Here is a 20,486-nt window from a genome sequence, read left to right on the forward strand (position 1 = left end):
CTGAGGATAAGCCAATAGCCTAACAAGTTCTAAAGGAGAACTGGCTAGTGTTTCTCAGTAATTCTTTCATTGTTGACAGGAGCGTTCCTCCCTTCAAAAAGTCATGCTATGTGGGTATACAAAGTTTTCTATCTCTGGCTGCCTTTCATTAAATGCCATTGATGTTTTCTGTCATTGTGGCAACTCCAAAGCCCCCATCTATGTCCTCCTAATCCTTAGAGGGCTCTGACAACCCCTGCTGTGAATTATTGAGCCTGTCTCTCCTTTTCACCTTTTTTTCTCATTTCAGGAGAAGAGGTCAGCTTCAGCTGCAGCTTCCCGCTGTGGTGAAAAGATTTTGGTTTGTGTAGCTCCAACCTACTGTTATCAGGGCCATAAAGTACTAGGAAGAGTCTGAGTTTATGAAAAATTGAGATGTGTCTATCTGCAGAAGCATTTCTTTGGGCTAGCACCTCTCTCTCTGTGTCTCTCTCTGTCTCTGTCTCTGTCTCTGTCTCTCTCTCTCTCTCTCTCTCTCTCTCTCTCTCACACACACACACACACACACACACACACACACACACACACACACACACACACTGTAATTCTTAAGCTTGAATCTTGAGCTTACAGCATCTTGTGTGAAGCAAGAACACTTTAGAGGGAAAAGGAAGGCTTAATTCAAACAACCAGTCCCTATCAGCTCTTCTGAAATATTAATGGCCACTGTGAGCAAGGAGTCTCTATGTACTTATGCTCCTGACAAATTTCAGTTTGCAGTTACACTCTTGGACATCAGTTGAGAAGGCCTGCATCTAGCTCAGTCTACTATTATATGTTTGCTTTACATGTTAATTCCCTCATTTACCTTTTGAGTGTATCATTTTGTGTTAATCCATAATGTAGGTGGGATTTTTCCCAATTTATTTTTATATACACAGGATACTGTGTGCATAGATTAATCAGACACTGCATGCCTCCATCAACCAGTATATCATTAGTCTTACTAGAGAAAGCATACACAGTATGATGACTTCTATGCCCCCTCTCTGAAACAACATTGCTCTATAAAAAGGAAAATAAACGCAGTATGCAGCAGGTTTTTATAAGGCAATGTCCACATAGGAGCTAGGCTTTGCCATCTAGTTACTGAATTTTAAGAAACCTGTTGTACTAAACAGAGTCAAGATGATTCAGATGGCTTAACATTTAGGATTGTCACTTAACTGGTAAATCATCTAAGTGTGCTGCAAACAACAAACATGGACTGATCATCATAATGATCAACCCAATAAATGACAGCTTTTTCCACATAGAACTGGTACATATATAACTCAATAGTATTTTGAATCCCTTGTGTATCTATGTAACTATTATATACTATGTTGATTAAGAAGACAAAGGAAAAGAGAACAGATACTATTTAAAAACAAACAAGCTTAGGAGTCAGGGAGATGAAGCTACAAATTGTATCAGCTCTTTGATAAGTCAGTTAACCTCTTTGAACTGTGTGGTTGCTCAGTTATGATTAGTGACTTAGCTCATCTGTACAGGGTCCAAAAGTCTAGGTACTGAGTGAGTGTTTGTTGCATTTGTTTTAAATGAGACTTGGGTTTCCTCCTTGAGTGTGCTGCATTTTTCATTGTAATTACATAGAATAGTGGAATTTAGGTGCACACATGATCATATCTTTATTTCATATCTAAACTTATGAAATTTTAATTTTGCACTAAGACACTGCATATCCACACTAGAAATTCAGACTTTCCCCTTAACATTTTAAGGTGAATTACAAGTGCCATGCAGCCCAACCTTGACCCCACCATAGCCTTATTCAGATCATTATCTCTGGATTGTTCCAGATGCTCTTGGACTGAGTCATCTTACGCATCTCACAGGAAAACAAGCTATGTGTTACTGTAGGTGACCTTAATGACATGCAGTGACTTAAGAAAATGGTGCTGACCACTTCCAGCTGAAAGTGCATAAGGGAACTTGAAAGACAGTGTAATCATATACACTGAAATTAGGCTTACATACATACTCTGATATCCCAGTATGGTCACATAAGGGGACTTCATAATCAGGGTAACACAAACACACACACACACACACACACACACACACACATACACGTCTTTCAGGTATATAAGTATATTAAATGTGTGCCTGGAAAATCAACCTTTATAGTAGATTGTATATGTTTAATGTAGAGTGATGAGTATTTTATTATTACTTTAATTCTGACCCATGAATTCAGGGGCTTATCTATATTATTTAATAATGTTTTATAACAAAGTTAAATACTTATTTCTACTCTTTCTATTGCTGTGATAAAACATTAGGGAAAAACAATTTGGGGGAAGAAAGGCTTTATTTCAGCCTATACTTTCCAATCCATTACTGAAAGAAGTTATGGCAAGAAGTGAAGCAGAGACCATGGAAGAACAGTACTTGCTAGTTTGCTTCCGCTGGCTTGCTCAGCTACTTTTCTTGCACACCCAAAGTCCATCTATCTGCCCAGAGATGGCACTTCCTGTGGTGGGCTAGGACATCCTATAATAATTACCAATCAAGAAAATGCCCCATACATATGCCCACAAGACTAACTTGATGGAGACAATTCTTCGGTTGAGATTTATTTTTCAAAGGTGTATCTGGGCTTGGGTCAATACACACACACACACACACACACACTCACACACACACACACACACACAGAGCCAACAACAAGCACAGCTTATAATAACTGTATGTCTTCTGCTTATTCCTCTCTGGTTTGCATGGGACTTACCTAAGTTTTTTTCAAATTTTGTAGATCAGTGACAAGATGTTAGAATCATCTCAAGCAGAAGTCCTCTATGGGGTGTTGACCATGTCTGGAATCATTTTTGATGGTTACAACTTGGGAGACTATTGCCAATTGTATCTAATAGACAGTGGCTGAGAACACTGCTCTATGTTTTATAATGCATAGAACACGACTCCTCCTCTAACATATACCTTTCCCCAAATGTCAGTAAGAGTATAAAACAATGATACAAAGGCTTGTTCACTCATAGTGTCTGACTTCCAAGTATAGGAATGCCCATATGATAATGTTGGGAAGAAACTGAATCTTTTATATGATCTGGCCTTGGAAATCCAAGACCATGTCTTATTGAATGGAGTATTTAATCAGAAACTTCAGCTCACATTCCCATGAGAATAGATCTTATAATCAACCAATCCATTCTCATAGCAATGCATCCTTCCCCTCACAAAGTAAAAGACTTTGCAGACCAACCATCTCCTAACTGTTATAATTTTCAACAAATAAAGGATTGTGGATTAAATTTCAAAGACATGAAATTTAGACGGCACATTCAAATCCTAAAAGAGGTGAGCAGTGTGACACAGACCATGCTATTTCCAGGAAAGTGTGTGTCACAAAAAAACAGAAAATAAAAGTTGCTGTAGTGATTTGAATGAGAGAGTGACCCAGTTGGTAAATTATCTAAGAAGGATTAGAAGGCATGGCCTTGTTACAGAGGTGTGTCACTGGAGGTGAGCTTTGAAGTTTCAAAAGCTTATGTCAGCTATCCCAGCCTCTACCTATGGATCAGGATTTAAGCTCACAGTTATTGCTTCACCACCATGCCTGTCTGCTTCCTGCCATGATGATCACAAACAATCCCTGTAAAACTGTCAGCAAGTTCCTAATTAAATGCTGTCCTTTAAAACAGTTGCCTTGGTCATGGTGTTTCTTCACAGCAAGAACAGTGACTAAACAGTTACCAAAGGGACCATGTCTCATTCTTTGCACCCCGGCACCTTAGCAGTCAATAGAAGGTAGCAGATGCTCAATTTGTGCATTTTTGAATTATATCAAATTAAGTAAACTTAATATGTGGAATACATGATAAACAATGACTAGATTTGGCATTACTAGATAACACTATCCCACAGAGTACTTTTAAATAGTGACTTGCTCTACTTCATTATAAAGTATGATTTAATTATGAAAATTTCAATCATATATTTATTCCTCTGGTTGTTCATTAATTCAGTATTCATTGAGCACATACTGTAGGCAAGAGAGCATGCTAGTCTAGAATACAAAGATGGATCAGACATGGAATTGCCTTTAAGTTACTCACAGTCTTGTGGGGAAGGTTAGTGCTATATATAAATCACTGTGATATAGGACAGAGCTCATTAGAGGTACAAATCAAATGCCTTGGTGTCCTACAACAACATTCAGCCTTTCCAAAAGGGAAAAGCAAGACTTTATTAAAGATGCTCAATCTAATGAACACTAAATCTTTTTACTTCCTCACTCCACACTTCTATAATTACAAGGAGAAATTGGCAGAATTTCCTCCAATTTTATAATATTCAATCGAAGCAGTCACCTAAAACATGACTGAGGACCATCTGCTGTGCAGCTGTTGAGTCTGTCTGTCTCAGTCAGTCATTTACTGCTATAGGGAGGCACAAGGATGTAGTGAATGTTCTTGCTGCAATCCTACTATATTTCAATATGAGTGACAAAAAGTTTGGACGGTCACAGTCATCGATAAACTGCTCCAGAAAGACACTTGTTTTCGAACTCTGGCAGTGTTGCGTACCTACCCTATGGAACTATGGGTATCCTCAGGAATATTACTGGACATTTTTATGCATTGGCACCTCTCTACCTTAAGATTCTAAAAGGTAAGATCTTGTTGTTCACATTCAGACAGTATACATTTTTAGGTTTATCTCTTTGAAACATTATATACTTTAAATACCATAATAATTAATTGTACATTAGAAGAAAATGCTTGTGACATTTATTATATTTTTTACATTCAGAGAGAGAAAGGTTTAGTGGACAAGAAACCAATTAAGAAAGTGTGATATAATCAAGGAAAAAGATAGTAGTCTGGCTTGTACTACTAGCAGAAGGAATGACAGTAACTAACAGTCTTTGAATATTTGTCATATGACAAAACCTGTGTGTGGCTTCATGAAAAATATCTAAATCAATACTCACAGCAATCTCAGACATAGCTACTAGTATTTCCAATTTTACAGGTAAAGAGATGGATAATCAATAAAATTAGAATTCAGTTGACCTAAGCATGTCTCTACAGTTTATGAATTCAACCATATGCATATTGTTCCTTTTAGAAAAAAAACAAAATTGATATGCTCAAGATGGAATAATCTTGTTGACCCAAGAATGAGTCACCTAAGAGATAACTAAAGTCATAATTTGGATTAGACCAAGTGGATATAGGAAAATACAATTCTATTAGGTGAAAATCACCGTAGAAACCACCACTGTAATAATCCAATAACAATGAGTTCACTATATGGCAAATTTAGCTTCAGACATGGTGATTGAAAGTCACATTCATATAAAGATGGACAGGAAATTGGAGATGGTCTAAAATATCATGAAAGAGCCTCGTGAATGGGGTAAGTATTTGAGTATCATCAGCTTAGATCAGCAACACTGGGAGAGAAGCAGAGGTATCTAGGACACATGTGATGCCTAAGGAGAGAACACTGGCACATCACCAACATTTTCAATGGAGTTTTCTTTACTGGATTCTGAGGCAGCAAACAAAAGAGAACACAACTGGTGGCCAGAAGCTGCTCGTAATCTAGATGTGGAGACATAATGGGGTTATGTGAAACAGCTTGAGAACAATTAACAGACAGAATGCAGAAGACTGCAACATGTTTTTCAGAATGAGGAAATAAAGAACAGAATGCCAATAGGACTAATTTGGAAGATATCCTGGAGTTTGGATCTGAATGGGGTTTCTACCAGCATGCAAAGTGTAGAGAATCTGAGGACTAAGTGAGGGTAGAGATGTATGGTGGGGGCAAAGCAATCTCTCTCTCAGCTCAGTTGTCTGAAGGTCAATGGAGGAGAGAGGAACATAGTTCACAGTGTAGGCTATGAGACTATTGACAATTGGTTGTGAAGAATGGAGTTCATAAGCTATGTCTTAGAGGAGAAAAGGAGGGTAAAGCCCTAAGAGCGAAGACAAGTCAAAACCCACAAACAGGGGTTCTTGGGTCTAGAATTTCAGTAGGTGAAGGAGGATTCAAGAAGATGTAGAGAAAGGGCAGACTAAGATTCTGTCCCTTCATGCCCATAATGTGAATAAGTAGATAGGTGAAAATTAATTGTGAAGGACTGAATGGCTTCCCCTCTATGTACATACTACTATCCTAGCTCTAGAGTGTCCTGTGGCCTGACCTTCCCAGAAGCTGCCAGGGCAGGGCATTCTGTAGAATGTAATGAAGTCATCCTATCTTAGAGGTTCATAACATATACAAGAGTAGTGGGATGTGAATAATCAAGCATGACTTGAAGAACTCCAGCGGTTCAGTTTAGTTCAGTGCTTCTAAACTTTAAATAAATAACAGAAATACATAGGTGAACCATTAAACCAGAGGACTTAAGATCTACCTCAGTGTAGGGCTAAAGAATGGACATCACTAACAGGTTCCTAAGTGCTGCTATAACTTGAAGTGATACATGTAAGATGCCCCCAAAACCCATCCTAAATTTATTTTATATTAAATAAATGATGCTAAATTATTTGTTTTTAAACCCTTGTCTCTTACCGTAACAGTATATGTTGCCTAGGAAATACATATAAAAGTAACTAGCTCATTACCACTTGCAGAGAATACTGGAGACATGAAGGGGATGGAGCTCTCATGTCCTCTGTGCTGGTTTTGGAACCACGCTTTGAGATTCACTGCTTTATCTGAAACAAAGAGGTTTCATTGGGTTTCAGTAAGAAAAAGCAGCAGAGAAGCAAATATAGCAAAAGAATAGTTGAGGAAAAGCCCTAGAATTGTGAAATGTGAAATGACAGAATGTCATTAAAATGACTGAACAGGAGGTTGACAGGCAAAGATCGTGTTTGCAGCAGGGTGCATAACTGCTGTGTGGGAGACTGTCTCAAGTATGAGTTGGAAGTGAGGAAATAAATTTCAAGGTAGTTTTTCCAACAATCTAGTGATCTACATCCAGAATAGGGAAGTAAGTGACTATGAAAACTGAAAGGCTGGAAAATCCCACTATGAATACATCATCAAGTATTCTATTCCTCGTCCTTAACACAAAATGAATTCCTATCTCTATTTCACCAAAGTCAATCAAGAGTGGCATTATTTCATTTTACCTTTAAAATTACATTACTTTTATTCATGTACATGTGTGTATTTGCTTGTCTATATGTGTACCACTTACATCAGGTGCCGAGTTACAGGTGGTTTTGAGCCACCTGATGTGGCTGCTGGAAACTAAACATGTGTCGTCTGCAAAAATCACCGAATGTTGTTAATTACTGAGCCAGCTCTACAGCCCTAAGAGAGACTTGACCCTTTAATTTTTGTCATTTATAGATTTTATTTCTGGTAAATGCAGAATAATTGGAGGTCAGAAAAGCATTTTTTAAAAAATAAAATCTTTCTGTCAGACATGGGTAATAATTCTCTTCACTCCATTCTGTGCCTGTAAGTTCATATATTTTATCTTACTTGAAGCTGAACATCTTAGATTTGCTCTCCTGAGTCAGTAAGGGATGTGTCACTGCCTCTTGAGCATGGTGGCCTCCCTTGGCCCTGAGTCATCCTATCCCATTTGTGTCTCTTGGAAGACGATGACTTTTTCTTTTCAGACAATTCACTGCTGGTGACATCAGTGTTGGGCTGCCATCGGCTTGTTAAGCTGCTGCAGACTGATGCTTGCTGAGACAGCCAGTGAGAAACAAGAATGATGGAAAGATCAGGTGGCAAAGTTAGCGGCCCAGAAAGATGAGATAGGAGTCTAGTCAAGTCCTGGATGACACGTGTTATCTGATTGGCTGAAAGGAATCCCTGTGAGACAGGAAATGATAACCGAATTAAAGATAATGCTTATTTAATGCTAGGAAATCTTAGGGATTTTCCTATAGGTTTAACAAAATTTAAACACATTCCAATGGAAAGAAAGGGTTTTGTTATTTTATTCCCTATCCGAATGAAGACACTGTGGTTTGGAGGAGTTAAGAGCTGGAGGGTGAGGGGTGCAAGGCTGATTTAAAAACAAAGTGACTTGATGTCATGCTATGGTGTAAGGGCCAGGAACCTGACTCACAGTGGTTCCCATTTTCACCTCACTGCCTTTCTGAATTAAGCCTCTCAGCCCTTTCTTAGCTACTGAGCCACCTCTCTAGCCCCTAGTGTCTCTTTCGAGGCTGATGCTGGCTTAGAAACTTCTCTGCCTGAACTCCTAATTTGGGATTTACAATCTTCTCTGATCTCACTGTCTGCTGTCTCTGTCTGCTTTGACTCGGATATAAATGTCAGTTCTTCCAATCCTGCAGTCTGGTACCTTGACCCCTGAGTGTGTTAGCTCAGCGGAAGTTTTCCCCTGGGCATCAGTGGGAAGGCCTCAGAACCCTTGCACCTGACATTGCTCAGCTAATGAGGGTTTTGAAGGGCATTGATAACTTATTCTGAAGCTACTGCCTACGTGCTCAGCAAGATGTGACAAGAGCGGTTTACCCCCAGCTCACTCACTCAGAACCCTTCCCGTGCCATCTGTTTCCTCCACACTCTGCCTCCTTCTGGCTCCTCTGCCTGCTTGTGTGCCCTGCCTTATTCTTCTGAGAAACATGATGCAAGGCTCTGCTTCCCCTCCCTCAGAGAGTAGAGGACATGAGCCCTCCCGCCCCTCCTTGCTGTCCACGACATTCTGTGCAAGTGGCAAACAGTTGGTTATTTTTTTATGTCCTAGACAAAATGTATGCCTATAATGGAAAGTGAGGGCCTAAAACAAATAGATTAGCTTCACTTCTTTCATATAAAAACAAATTTGAGATGGAATTATGGGAATCTTATACGTGTTGTCTGAACTCACAATGTTTCATTTGTTTTCCACTTCAATTTTTAATTTTTATTATTTTAGAAATTTATTTATTTATTGTGTATTGTGGGGATGTAGATGCTATATACCTTACTGGTGGAGGTTAGAGAACAACCTGTTGGAATTGGTTCTCTGCCTCCACTCTGTGTGTCCTAGGGATCAAACTCAGGTTGGGGAGCTCAGAGAGATCTCACCATCTCAAACTTGAGTTGTAAATCCACTGGTGATCTCATTCTCTTTGTTATTTCCTAGACCCAAAGCAAAGGCTATTTCACTTTGTACTTTTGTTTTACTTTATGTTTGATTCATGTCATCATTAGCCATCTCCTAGTCTCCTATTCTTTACACATTTTCTGGTTTCTACCTAGAATTCCCCCTTTGAACACCCTTTTTTTCCCCTTTGGTTTTTATTCTGCTCACATTTCATATTTGGGTAGACCAAAATTTATCTAGTATCTTTCTGGGCACAGGTGGCTTGATAGGATGATTTCACTATAGGCTTTTGTTGCCATGAAATACTATTTTATACACTGTCTAATATAATGTTTGTCTCCTCACTGTGGTAGATGTCAAGGAAGTAATCACCCGTTAATGGTCACTTCCTCTGGCTCTTGGTGTTCAATGTAGTTTCTGGTACATGCCAGGGACATCATAATTATTTGCTGAAAGAATAAACAAGTTTCTGTGTATAAACTTATTTCAGGATTGGAGTGTAGCTCAGTGGTAGGGTTCTTGTTTAGCATACAGAAAGTCCTGGATTCAATCATCAGTACCAAAATAATGTAGTAAATAAACAAAGAAAATAAGTAAGTGATGCATTCTGTCCCATCACAGAGAAGTTGTTCCTTTGTGTGTTGTTTTACCCCTATGTTTTTATTCCCCTGCAAAAGTCTTTATCCTTATCTCCATAGAAACAACTGTGGTGCTATATCAGCATTTAACTCTGTGGGGGCTCTGGACAGTTCATAGTGCAACTCAGATGCCCAGAGCGTATCTTGACTGTTGACTAGTCTAAAATAGTGGTTCCCAACTTTTGGGTTGCGGACCGCATAGGGTTCAAATATCATACATACTAGATGTTTACATTACAACTCATAACAGTAATAAAATTACAGTTATGAAGTAGCAATGAAGGTAATTTTATGGTTGGGGTTCACCACAACATGAAGAGCTGTCTTAAAGGGTCACAGCAGTAGGAAGGTTGAGAGAGAACCACTGCTCTAAAACCTTCTTTTCTTTCAACTGCCTTTTCTTTTCACATCCATGGCAGTCATGCCATTCCTGAAGACACAGCCACAACTATCTCTGACTTCAAATCCACACCTGCTCTTTAGAATGCCACCTCCATGGATCTCAACATCCTCTCTGGGGAACTTATCTGGAAAGAGTTTTCTATTTCAACATGGACAGCTGTGTAACCACATGCAAAGGAATGGATTTCTACCTCATACCAAACACAAAGCAAAAATGGACTCACAGAAGACTACAGACATAAGTGTAAGAGCTAAAATCACAGAAACTCTCCAGGAAAGCACAATTAGGCAAAGACACTTGATATACAAATAAAGGGGGAAACAATAAAAGGAAAAAACAGCTAATTGGATTTTTTAAAAACAGAAGAAAACACTTCAAAAGAGATCATAGAGAAAGTAAAAAGATAAACTACAGAAAGTAAATATTGGCAAGTCATATATCTGGTAATGAGCTTGTGTCTAAAATTTATAAATCACTAATGATTCTCTGAACACACTAATGAAGATAACAGGGTGATTCAAACAGACTTCTCCCAAGAAGATACACAAATGACCAATACACTCAAGTAGGATTTTCAATTAATAGTCATTAGTGAAATGCAATGAGAAACCACTTCACCTACCTACATGAATGACTATAATTAGAGAGACAGACAAATCCAAGTGTTTTCAAGAATGTGGAAAATAGGAGCCCCCCCCACCCCACACACACACACATACACATTACCTGTAGGGATGAACAATGCTGCAGTTACTTTGGGAAACAGTTTGACAATTTTTTTAAAATGTTAAAACTGAACAGAGACAACAACAATAGACATGTTAAAGTGGACTGGAGCGAGGGGAAACCATAAAGCCTTAACTCTATACAAAAAGAAATAGGCAACTAAGGAATGCTGAGAGTAGGAGAAACAGTCTTCTCCACCAACTGGTTATCCAATACTAATACCAAATGACTAACCCTAAAAACACAAATACAAATAATATTATATAGGCTGAAAAAGTTTTATTTCAGACTCTATCATCTATCTATCTATCATCTATCTAGCTATCTATCGTCCATGCACACATACATAAACACACACACACACATATATATCCCTATATATGTATGTAACAACAGTTAATGAACAAATGAGGTCATGAATTTGAAAGAGAGTGTTGAGTGTATGTGTGTGTGTGGGTAGGAGTACAGGGAAAAGAGAAATGGTGTGATTTATAGTATAATCTTAAAAGGGGGTGCTGAAGATATGGCTCAGAAGTTATGAGTACTTACTGGTTATTCTTCCATAGGTCCTGAATTCAATTCCCAACAACTACATGGTGGCTCATAACCATCCATAATGATATCTGGTGCCTTTCTTTTGGCATGCAGGAATGTATGCAGAACACTGTATACATAAAGAACATCTCAAAAATAAAAACAAAGAATTTCAAATGTGGAAAAAAAAGTGTTAACAGAGTTATCATAGAACCTAGCCATGTCTTCTGTATTTCCCTCTGTTGAGCTGGCACTAGCAGTAAAAGGTACAAAAATCAGCAAATGTTCATCACATTCCTTCACAGAAGTAATCCATTTTATAATTTGGAGATTTTTACAAATGAATTTAAGGTTTCATGGAGTGACCATCATAATATAAATAATATAAATATAATTTAAAATACTGTTTTCATGAGGCCTGGGCAACCTCCTATTGCAGTTAAATATGGATCAGGATTGACAAATAGGTCAAATAGATGTCATATTCCTTACAACCTCCTGTAGTAATCTTCTAATTGACAGGGACATGGAATGACTGAAAGATTAGTTATGGAAAACCAGAAAAAAAATCCACAAACCTATTAGTTTGTTTTCTGTACAATCTACACTTTAATCCTCTATTTCTTCTGTGAAATTATCTTTCAGTAAGGAGGAGAGAAATGCTGTTAGCTATGAAGACCATAGCCAGCCTGCAGGACTACTTACATCTATTTTAACAATGTCTTTGTCTGAGGAAGTGCCTGAAATACCATAATTACTGGACGGTCTTGACAAGAAAATTGTTTTCAATAGGCAAAAACTACCACCATAGTATTAATAATAATGACTCATATTTAGCTCTTATTATACAGGCCGTGTGCTTGTGTGGGTTTTTCTCATATTATCCTTGAAATAAACCTCAGGACTATATACACATTGTTAATATTCTGGTTTCCTATAACTTGAACTACCTGCATTAGTTCATATTAGGTTTGAATTCAAATACAAGAAAGTCTTAAAACTATCATTAAATTAGAAGCTTTAGTTTCATGTCTCAGAAATATGAAACATGTATCCTACAAGTCCTCCTACACAATCCTGTGACCTCCATCAGATGTGACTCTCAACCTCTGCATTGGTGTGATCTCTGTTTGGGAGAATATGATTGACGAAAGGGTGACTAACAAGAGGCAGGGTTCTACAGCTGTCTCTGCACACTCAGATGTTGCTCACAGTACATTTCACTTCCTTTGGACAGAGTGTGCCTTGTGTACACAACAAGTTAGTTTAGGAAGTCTGGGGAAAATAATCGGTATTATGAGTGTTATATGTCCAACTAAAATTTGTATAGTGTGTAACAGAAAATGGTGAGAAAGCCCAAAAGTCTCTCTGTGTCAGCTGAGTGTCAAATGCTCAAAAGTGGCGGTACTAGAATCTAACCTTGTCTCTTTAGAACACATGTGTCTGAAAGTAGGTCCTAAACACCCAGATTGTTTAAAAAGGTTATTTTTAATTATGTTTATGCATGTGTGTCTCTGTGTGTGGGTATATGCATAAGAGTGCACGTGCCCATGGGGCTGAAGGTACAAGTGGTTGTGAGTTACCTAGCATGGTTCCTAGGAACTGAACTCAGATCCTGTACATGAGCACTAGGCTCTCTTGACTGTATCTCTCCAGGCCCAGATTCTTTATATGACACAATTACCTGAGAAGAGAGGCTATGATGTGAGGCCAGTCTTAGCTAAATATTCTTAGAAGCCATTGTCACTGCTTCTTACTTGACCATGTTTTAGAACATGTGGAACATTCCTTTACACTGTGTGATGATGTGTCACTGTGATTTGTTTAATAAAAATCTGAATGTCCAGTAGCTAGGCAGGAGGTATAGCAGGGACTTCTGGACAGAGAAAGCCCTGGGAAGAAGAAAGATGGAGTTGCTATTCAGACCAGAGGGAAAAGACATACAGGAGGTGAGGTGAAAGAAACGAGTCATGTGGCCACACATAGGTAAATAGAAATGGGTTAAGTTATATGAACTAATGGGAGAAGCCTAAGCTATAGGCTGGGCTTTTATAATTGATAATAAATCTCTGTGTCATTTTTTGTGAGCTGGTGGCCCAAAGAAAAGTCCAACTATAAAAACAACTATGAACTCAAGAGGAGATAGGTAGGGGAGAGAAGGCTAGTGGATTCAAACTCTGTGTGTCTATGTAAGACACAGCACAAACTCATCATGACTTTCATCTTCCAGTTTATAATATGACTGAATAATAGATATACACTTTTCATGTTCCATTGTCATTTATGATGAATCCCATAATAGTTGGTTTTCTAATCATTAGTAGTAAACAAAATTGCACTGCTCAATTTAATGCTAAACAAGCTGTATTGCACTGAGACAAATAATATGATTTCTTATTTATATATTTATATGTGAATGTGTGTGTGTGTATGATTTTACAAAAAGAAAGTAACGCAGCTTTAGTTTTTAAATTTTTTATTATTAATTTTTTATTTTAATTTCTATTATTAATTTTATTTTTCTTTTATTTATTTATTTTTCTTACTTTATGTGTTGATCCCAGTTCCCTTCCCCTCCCTCTCTCTCTTTCTCTCCCTCCATCTTATGCCCCCAAACCACCCTTCCACACACCACAGGGAGGGTGATGCCTTCCAGGAGGGGTCAACAAAATCTGTCAAGTCATTTGAAGTAGGGACTAGGCCCTCCCTCCTGCCTCTAGGCTAAGGGAGTATTTCTCCATGGGGAATATGCTCCCAAAGTCCTTTTGTGCACCAGGGATACATCCTGGTTCCACTGTTAGAGGTCCCTTAGATTGTCCAGGCCTTCTGTGACCCATGTTCAGGGGATCTGAGTTGGTCCAATGATGGTTTAGTTTTTTGAAACAATTTTGTTTTGAGGTAGGGTCTCTTGCAGCCCAGGCTGGCCATGAATACCCCATACAACCAAGGAAGATTTTAAACATCTGATTCTTTTGCTTTAACATCCAAATTCTGGGATTATAGATCTGTGCTGTCACACCTGGTTTTATGAGTTGCTGGGGATCAAATATAAAACTTCCTTCATGCTAGGCAAACGTTACCAATTGAGCCATTTACCCAGTCTGACTTTTAGTGTTTTCATGTTTTATCATTTTGGATAAGTCAATTTAGTCTAGAACCTTCCTATTTGTTAATAAAATATCCCATACTTCCTAGTCTTAGAAATTAAGTAAGAATTAATGTGTGAGGTGTGTAGAATTAGGATGGCAAAAGTTGTATGTTATTTTTAATTATTATTTCCTTTTCATTCTATTTTGTACCCCTACCCCATTTACCATTGAGTGCTTTTGGAAATGTTGTTTATCTTCTACACCTATGGAGAAAGCTCTTTTCTGGCAAACCAGGAAGATATGATCAGAGTGTCCAGTCCAGGTGCATAACAAACAAAGCCTTTGCCATTACTCAGATATGAGACTGACTTCCAGCTTTAATCTTTGTTAGTACTATTACCTCAGATCTTATATGGCTATTACTTCATCTAAGCAAGGATTGGAATTATCACCATGTTACAAGACTATATGGCACATTAAAATAAGGAACCTGTGTCCTAAACCTGGTCTCTAATGGTAAATACCACTGTGCTATATTCTCAGGAGGGAAAGAACAAGTCAGATGAAAGTTTTACAGATGTTACATAAATTTTGGTTTCAGTGAGACAGACTATGAGGAAGTCCCTTTCTTTTGTCTGGGATTATTGATTCTGCCTGCATAGATCCATTCTTTAGCACACATATCACAAAATGGGCAACACCAGAGGGAATATTTGCAGAGGCTGTGGTAGAGGAGTGGGTGCTGGGCTGGGAAGAACTGTATTCAGAGTTTTGGGAGCAGAAGCAATGGCGTATGACTTTTTCTTTGCACTGAGAATAAAAAACAGAATCACTGATGTCTATGGGTTCCAAGTAAAGCTAAATATATTTAGTTAAATAATTAATATAATAGAAAAATCTTGTTCCCTAGTTGTTTTCTTGGGCAGATACTCAATCCAGAATAGTTGTTTCAGGGTCATGGCTAGGTGGCAGAGATAGTCAGACCCTTCTAAGTGAGACCAGGAGATTTTATTTCAACATGGACATCTCTGACTAACTCACTGGAAGTCTAGAAAGCCACTACAATCTTTTACAAGTAGGTGCATCACTGTTCACCAAATGCAAATCAGCACTCTTCACCCTTTTCTCAGACACCATTCACTTATCTATACTTTTATATTGGATGCTATCTTAGCTACTTTCCTTTGAGGTGCAAGCAAATGGCTGCCAGGAAACAACTTCAGGAAAGAGAGATACATTTAAGTTCCCAGTTTTGGGGGATTTGGTCCCTTTTGGAGGGGAAGGCATCTCTCAGCTGCAATGGCAGGAACATCCAGTGGTTGTTTATATTTGGACAGACAGTGAAGCATAGCAACAGACATGCTTAGCTAGATTGCTTAGCTAGAGTTTCCTTTTTGCTGTTATTGTTTTTATTTAGTCTGAGATTCTAGCCAAGAGGATAGTGTTTTTAAGGTGGGGCTTTCACTTCTCTGTTAGACTTCTCTGGAAAGGCCTTCATAGGACCCTGAGGTGACTAAAGCCATTCAAGTTAACAATGAGGATCAACCATCTCAGAAACCTACTGTATAATTCCATTTAAATTTCTGTGGGGTACTGGTGTTTATTTCTTTTGCTACTTTTATAGAACAGAAAAGACACTCATGTAATTATCTAAATGAATTGCTAGAGCCCCAAAGGCAGTCCAACTTAATGGTCAGATTTGATGTCAAATCTGTAGTCAAATCAGAGATGTGTGATCTTGGGCAAATTACATCATCTTTTCAGTGTAATCCTCAGCTGTAAAACATAAAAGGGTCACAGTACCTTTAACACTGGTGGTTGTTAGAAGCAAGTGAAAAAAAATGTAGCTAAAGGCTAGCATAGTCCTCAGCACACAGTATTGACTCAATAAATACCTCACATGTAAAATATCTGTGCATCATTCATCTGATAAAAGGAATTGTGTGCCAAGCTGTTGAGGCAGCTTAGTGGGGGAAGGGCTCTGACCACACATCTGATCTCTGGAACACACTTAAAGATGTAAAGAGAGAATTAACTCCCGTAAAAGTATCTTCTGATTGTCACACACATGCTGAGGTATGCTCCCAGACATATACATTGTACACACACACACACACACACACACACACACACACACACACACACACACTCAAATAATCCATAACAATACATTTTAAAGAATTATACCACATGTGTACCATGAATATCATATATATCCTTCAAAATAACAAAAATATCCAGATGTACTGTCACATATATATAGTTCTAGTATTTTGGAAGCAGATTTAGGAAGATAAGGGATCTTGGCTGTATGATGAGTTGATAGTCATACTGAGCTATTTATGACCCTGCTTGAAAAAAGAAATAAAACCTAAGAGGAAAAATATATCAAGTTTAAAGGTATTGTCCTAGTTTGGGTTGTTATAGCTGGGATGACATACCATGCCTATAGCAACTCTTATAAAGAAAATGTTTAATTGGGGTGGATCGTTTACAATTTCAGAGGTTCAGTCCATTATCAGCATGATAGGCAGTGTGGCATGCAGGCAGATGTAGCTGAGAGTCCTACATCTTGCAGGCAACAGAAGGTCAACTGAGTTACTGGATGGTATCCAGAGCATAGCAAACTTCAAAGCCCACCCACACAGTGACACATTTCCTCCACCAAGGCCAAACCCATTCCAACAAAGCCATACCTCCAGATAGTGACACTCCCTGTGAGAGTATGGGGACATTTACATTCAGACTATCACAGGTTTTAAACCAAAGAAGATTACAGGTAACAAAAAAGAGTATAAACAAATATTCGGCCTCTTTAGTTATTAGAGTAATGTAGTTTACAACACACCTAGGAGAAAGTAAAAAAAAAAAAAAAGAAAGAAAGAAATTGAAAATAACCACATATTAGTAAGTATGCTGTTGGCAAATATACTTACCATATAACTCTGTCATCCTATTCTTAAATATATACCCCAGAGAAAGTGCAGCCTATATTTATATGAAAACTTGTGCTCAAATGTTCCTAGCAGCTTAGAATAATGTCCTCCCATTGGCATAAGCACAAATGATTTGTGCTGTACCCATGTAATGGAATACTACCCAGGCATAGCAAATATATAACTGTATATTATTGTAACTAACTCTGTATATGCTATTGGTTCTATCTCTGTGGAGAACCTAAATTTCTAGGCTATTATCATATAACTGTTTATTACCTTGTTATCTCATAGGATCATAATGCTTTTTTCTGGATTTATTTACTTATTTATTGCTATTTCTCTGAGCTTATTTTGACTCAATTACCTAGACCATAGTTCCAGGGTAGACGTTTTTAGTCAACACTATGTTTTTGTTGTTTTAGACACTGAGTCTCAGTTTCTCAATATTTTTGTTTGGAGTTCTTACCCCCTAGAGCATTTCAAATATATTCTATGAGAAACATAAGATACTAAATATGTCAGGTACTCCTGGCTTTCTGATTGTGGTGGTTTGAATGAAAATGGACCCCCAAAGGCTCATAGAAGGTGGCAATTTTAGGAGTTGTGACTTTTTTTTGGAGTAGGTATGGCCTTATTGGAGAAAGTGTGTCATTAGTGGTAGGCTTTGAGGTTTCAGATGCTCAAGCCAGGGCTAGCATGTAACTCTCTCTTCCTGCTGTCTTTCTTTAGACCTGAATGAGGAACTCACAGATACTTCTCAAGCAATATGTCTGCCTTCATGCCCCCATGCTTGCTACCATGCCTTCCACCTTGATGACAATGGACTAAAACTCTGAACTGTAAGTCAGCTCCAATTAAATGTTTCCCTTTATAATAGTTGTGTGGTCATGGTGTCTCTTCACAGCAATAGAAACAACAACTAAGACAATAACCAACCGATATATCCTTTTTCTTACTAAGAAAACTCCTCTTTTATTCTTGAAGCAAGGTACTCACCCCCCTTCAACCCCTCAGGGAAGGAGATTTTTGAATGAGCCAAAAAATAAGCCTATTCCCTCTCCTTGATAACTCATAAGTTGCCAACAGTATTCGAGAGGACTTTGGCTGACCTATACTTATTCAAACTTCTTCACTATTGCTACTAATAGAGCCCGTGGTGCTGACCCTTTATGCTCCCTGTCATTTTTTTCAAGAAAGCAGATAGTGCATAGAAAAAAAACTCACAATGTACTATGGTAACTGGCTATGTTCTAGTCTGCTCACTGTATGATATTTAGACAGGTGAAATGTAGTTATAGTCTGAAACCTCTTTCAGGTTTTTTATGGGGCAGCTTCCAGAATCTTCCTTCCAGCTTTTTGAAACTGCATTGTAGTGACATGATCTACACTTCCCCTGTTGTGCTATTTCACTCGGGAGCTGCTTGCTCCTGACTAGAATTTAGCACCTACACATCACCCTTTCCCATCACCCCCTCCTCTCCTGTACTTCCTGGTCTCTCTGGTCACTACCATTCTACTTGAAAATTCCATGAAATCATCTTTGTGTTTATTATTCCACAGTGAGTGATACGCAGTACTTGCCTTTCAACTCCGGGCTTCACTTTCTATCTTTTTAACATACTACTTCATGAGGATGAGCAACAGTAGCTACTGTAGCCAGGTTGGGATAATAGGAGAGGGGGAATTCCCAACCCATAGATCTCTGTAGATCAGAAGAACAGTTATGATGGAGGTTCGTGTTGATCCTGTGAAGTGTCTGTGCGGAGTTCTCTGACCCTAGGATTCTTGTTTATTGAGACAACAAATTCTTATTATTGTCACTTTTGATCAGGAATTACACTACTTTCAGCAAAGCTGGTCCCAGTGGATACAGTCAGTTTTGCATTCAATAGACATCCTGTGTCAGAGCTTTAAAGGCTTCCACTCTCCAGAAGCACCTCTACCTTTGTTCCTTTAGCACTCCAAGAGCCCTCTTTTCCTTCTGCTGTTCTGTGTCTGTATCCAATGTTAAAACTGTCAACTTAGATCTCTGCTGGGTTGAGCACCATTACACCTTTGCCAGACCCTGGCAATGTCTTCTTTGTGTGTCACTGAGATTTTATATTTTGCCTCCCTGATGAATACTCCATCTCTTGTCAAATATTTCAGACATCCCATCTATTGCCTGAAGTGAGCCTTGCATGAAGGGCTAACCAGCCTTTGTTCACTTAACATTAAGGACTGGGAAAGGACAGGATTCAGAACTTAGGGACATTCTTGACTATTGTTGCTACTGCTCCTCTAGGAGAAATGCTGAAAACGAAAAGAAGCATGTAAAGGTTGGAAATGGCACAAGAAATGAAGTTGGATATACATTATTTTGTTTATACATACTAGGCAGGGCTTTGCTTCTTCCTAGAGTCAGGGGGGGAATAACTAATCCAAACTCAAGGGTGGACCAAATAAAGCTGCTTTCTTCTCTGGGGAATGAGACACAGGCTGGAGGAGTGCAGCTGCAGAACTAGGAATCTTTTACTTTCAGAGCTAGCAAGCTTCACATTGTCTGAGTGAGCTTTGTACACTGATTTTGAAACAGTGCAAAAGGACTTCTCAGCTGACCCTGCAAAGAAGCCTGGGGGAGAATTTAAGATGTGGTCAGTGACTGCTGGCATGAGCCCAGAAACAAGAGGGACAATTTAGTTCAATATGTTTAGAGAATGTTCTTCAAATTATCTTGTTAAAAATCTGTCATTCTCTCTCCTGGGCTGGGAGTTGATAAAGTTTAATGAATATGCAGTTTGATAGGCAGACAACCTCTCCTTCATTTTCTGGATTTGTCCTTCGTCTGATGAAGCCTGGACAAAGGACCCTTGTCATCATTCTGTGTTATTTGGCCAGAGAAGCAATCTGAATTAATGCTCTAGCTGACCCATCAACAGAGGCCAAAGCCAGCCTCTGCAGATGGGAGGGGAAGATGCTGGCCATTAGCCTTGGAGATTCTTGTGCACACTGCTGGGCTGCTGGGATGGCCGTGGGCTACTCTGTTAAGTAGGGAGCTTGTTATCATCAATATATTTATGGAGT

This window comes from Phodopus roborovskii, unplaced genomic scaffold, assembly GCF_943737965.1.
Source record: "Phodopus roborovskii unplaced genomic scaffold, PHOROB, whole genome shotgun sequence".
Taxonomy (NCBI): Eukaryota; Metazoa; Chordata; class Mammalia; order Rodentia; family Cricetidae; genus Phodopus; species Phodopus roborovskii.